Source organism: Pteropus vampyrus, unplaced genomic scaffold, assembly GCF_000151845.1.
Source record: "Pteropus vampyrus isolate Shadow unplaced genomic scaffold, Pvam_2.0 Scaffold205, whole genome shotgun sequence".
NCBI classification, from domain to species: Eukaryota; Metazoa; Chordata; class Mammalia; order Chiroptera; family Pteropodidae; genus Pteropus; species Pteropus vampyrus.
Genome location: NW_011888986.1, coordinates 1,289,533 through 1,292,638, shown reverse-complemented (window position 1 = coordinate 1,292,638; position 3,106 = coordinate 1,289,533). Strand labels below are relative to the sequence as shown.

Below are 3,106 nucleotides of genomic sequence, written 5' to 3'. Positions count from 1 at the left end.
GAGTTCAAATCTGAAGGCAGGAGAGGACTAATGTCCCAGCTCAAAGGCAGCCAGACAGAGGGAGGGAATTCTCTGCTCTATTCGGGCCCTCAACTGATTGGATGAAGCCCACCCACAACAAGGAGAGCATCTGCTTTACTCAGTCTACAGAATCAAATCCTAATTTCAGCCAGAGACACTCTCACAGACACACTCAGAATCATGGTTCACCAGGTATCTGGGTGTCCTGTGGCCCAGTCAAGCTGACACATAAAATCAGCCATGACACTCACATTACTCTAATTTCCGCTTCCATCTTCACATCACCTTCTCTTCTTGTCTTTTAAATCTCCTCCTGCCTCCATCCCATAAGGTACCTATGATGGCATTTAGGGCCCACGAGATAATCCAGGATCACCTTCCCATCTCAATATTCTTAAGTGAATCACATCTACAAAGACCTTATTTCTAGATAAGGTGACACTCAGAGGTGTCAAATTAGAACCTGCCTTCTTTGGAGCCATTCGTCAGCTTCCTACCAGGGACTGAAAAACCAATCCTGGAGCCCAAGTGAGTGGCTCCAAGCTGGGCCAGTCCAAGTTCATAATGGAGTACTGTCTGGTTAGTAATCAACTCCCCCACCCCGCCAACTACAACCAAAAAGACAGGACATACGATCTCATTTCCATAATGAAATGGGCCTCTCAGGTTTAAGTGAGGACAGTGGGCAAACTATGTTGCCTATAGCATTTTCCTGCAAAAACGAGTGCCCTCCTTTGACTCACACGTGAGCTGTTCCTGACCATGGATCACCATGCCTTTCCAATTAGGCAGCACAAGGAAGTGATGAAGGCATGAGTGTTCCTACGAGGCTTGCACAGGAGGAGGGAGGCACTCCTTCCTAAACCTACCTCCTGGTCCTTAAAAAACACTGCTGGAGTCCTAAAGCCTAGAAGTGGCCCAGCATAGGGGTCTCTGCTTCGCCCACACCTTACTCCTGCCTCCAACTGCCTTAGTGCCCAGCCACTCAGAGCACCCCACCGGGCTCAGCTGGGGTGCACCCCAAGTCTTGCATCCCTGTCCACGCAGCTGCCACCCATCCGAGTCTCTCATCTTCTCCTTCCCACACAGCTGCCACTCATCTGAGTCTTTCATCCATCAAGAGCCATTTTACCCGAGGGGCCCCGCAGCCGCTGGGAACCACACTTCTCTCCACCCTTGTATGCCTTTGTCCTTATCCCTCCAATCTCAGTGGAGGCTCCTACTCTGTGTCCTGCACAGCCAGGCTCATCTAATCTGATGGATATATGAACGAAGCCAATTCCCAGGTGAGGTGGCCCATCTTCCACCCTCTGTGAGACTAGGTGCTCCAGCCGGGACCCACCCCTAGGACTGGTCCTCAGATGCCTCCCTAACTCCAGGGCCTCCCCCACTACACTTCACATGGTGCCAAGTCCCACTGCCCATCTCCCAAGGCTGGGATGCCTCCTAGACAGCCTGAAGGGAACTGGCCCATACATAGATGCCCCCGTCCTTCCAGGTGCTCAGCCAAAAGCTCAGCACATCCTCAACCCCCACTCCACCCCACCCAAGGCCCGACATGGCAACAAGTCCCCACAGCTCCATCTCCCAACAAACACCTGACTGGGCCATCCTCCACCCTGCACCCTGGCTTGCACTACCACCTTCTCCAGGATTACCGTGCAACCTCTTAAAAGGACTTCTAGCACCCCTTCTACAGTCCATTCTCCCCAGAAACCTGAAGTGCTGCCCAAACCCTCAGTTCCCAAGGCTCCCATATCAGCGTTTCTTAGCACCAAGAGGCTCACGTTCCCCTGGTCCACCTCCCAACACCCAAGACTCGGGCCTGCATGAGGGCCTTTGCACCTGCTGCTCCTCTCCTCTCCAAACTCAGGCCCAGCTACTATCTTTTCTCAACCAATTGCCCCTTCTCAGTGAGGCCTCCTGCTGTCCCTTCTCCACGTGGGTTCTCTCCTTCACACCCATCACGTCTCGCTCCTCATACTTGATTCCATTTACAGTCTATCTTCCCCGACACTAGAATGCTTTTTCCATGTGGAGGTCCCGGTGCCCACAGTATGCTGGGCACAAGGAGGGAGTTCAGCACACTGTGGAAAGATTGGCCTGAACAAACCTGTCCCTTCCCTGGTGTCATGGGAGAACCGGGGCTTGCTGACCTAGACCATGCCGTCCCAACTAGAGGGTGGCGCCACCCTGTGGGCCACAGCTCCACCCGGGCTCCATATGTGCAGTCACAGACAGCAGCAGGGAGATCTGAAACCCTAGGCCTGTGCAGAGATGAAATGAACCAGACACACCAAAAAGTCATTTAATAAAAGGCTCGTTTCACTGGCTTCACCCGTGTGCATGACAGCATCACCACATGCCCACTCTTTTCAGAGAAAAATGGGCCTTTGTGGGCTATAAATAGCTTGGCCAGATGTGGGAATGCCTGTGGGTCTCTTCCCAAGACTCCGCATGTGCCCCACAGCTGCAGAAACAGCAAGACCCCAGAGGAAGTGACTGCAGGTCAGGCAGGAAAGGGTTAACAGGCGGTGCCTCCTCCCACTGGAACAAGGCAGTAGTTCATCAAAGCCATGTGGCCATGCAGGCTCTGCTCACCACCACCGTGTGCAGGACATGGCTGCAAGTGGAAAACCAGGCTGCGGACACACTGCACATCTCTTTTATGCACAGGAAAAAGGGAGACAGATGCCTGGACAACAGGGAGTCTTTCATGGAGGAGCCCACTCACGGAAACAGAGGGCTGGGTTCCCTGTGCAGGAGAAACGCAGTCTGAGCAGGGCACTGTGTCTGATAAGGCCCAGCAGTCTGTTAGTAAATGTCTGCAGAAATGCAAAAAACAAGAGCACTTACCGCAGATTTAAAGGTATTTTCAGTGCCTCCCAACCCACAGTCTGGGCCTTGACAGAAGGGGGAGCTCAAATGCAGAGGGCACCAAAGAACCACCTATATCTGTGCTTCCCTCAAAAGCACTGGGTAAGCTGCACATGCTAGCCCCACGTGTGATTTCAGATGTTCCCAGAAGTCACGTTCAGAGACTAAAAACAACAGGTGATGTCTAAATAACATGTTTTATTTAACC

The 3,106-nt window shown here is 52.6% G+C and overlaps 1 protein-coding gene across 2 annotated transcripts in view; it reads right to left on the bottom strand.

Annotated features, from left to right (window-relative positions):
• The window catches only part of SEMA4D (semaphorin 4D), a 96,343-nt gene that overhangs the window by 61,910 nt on the left and 31,327 nt on the right, over positions 1–3,106 (bottom strand). The window contains exon 1 of one of the 2 annotated variants that reach the window (XM_023537951.1): positions 2,623–2,645. The exons of the other annotated variant lie outside the window; for it this stretch is intronic. The gene's annotated coding sequence lies outside the window, so the exon portion shown is untranslated. Of the gene's footprint in view, positions 1–2,622; positions 2,646–3,106 lie in introns of those variants that run through there. 2 annotated transcript variants of the gene reach the window in all.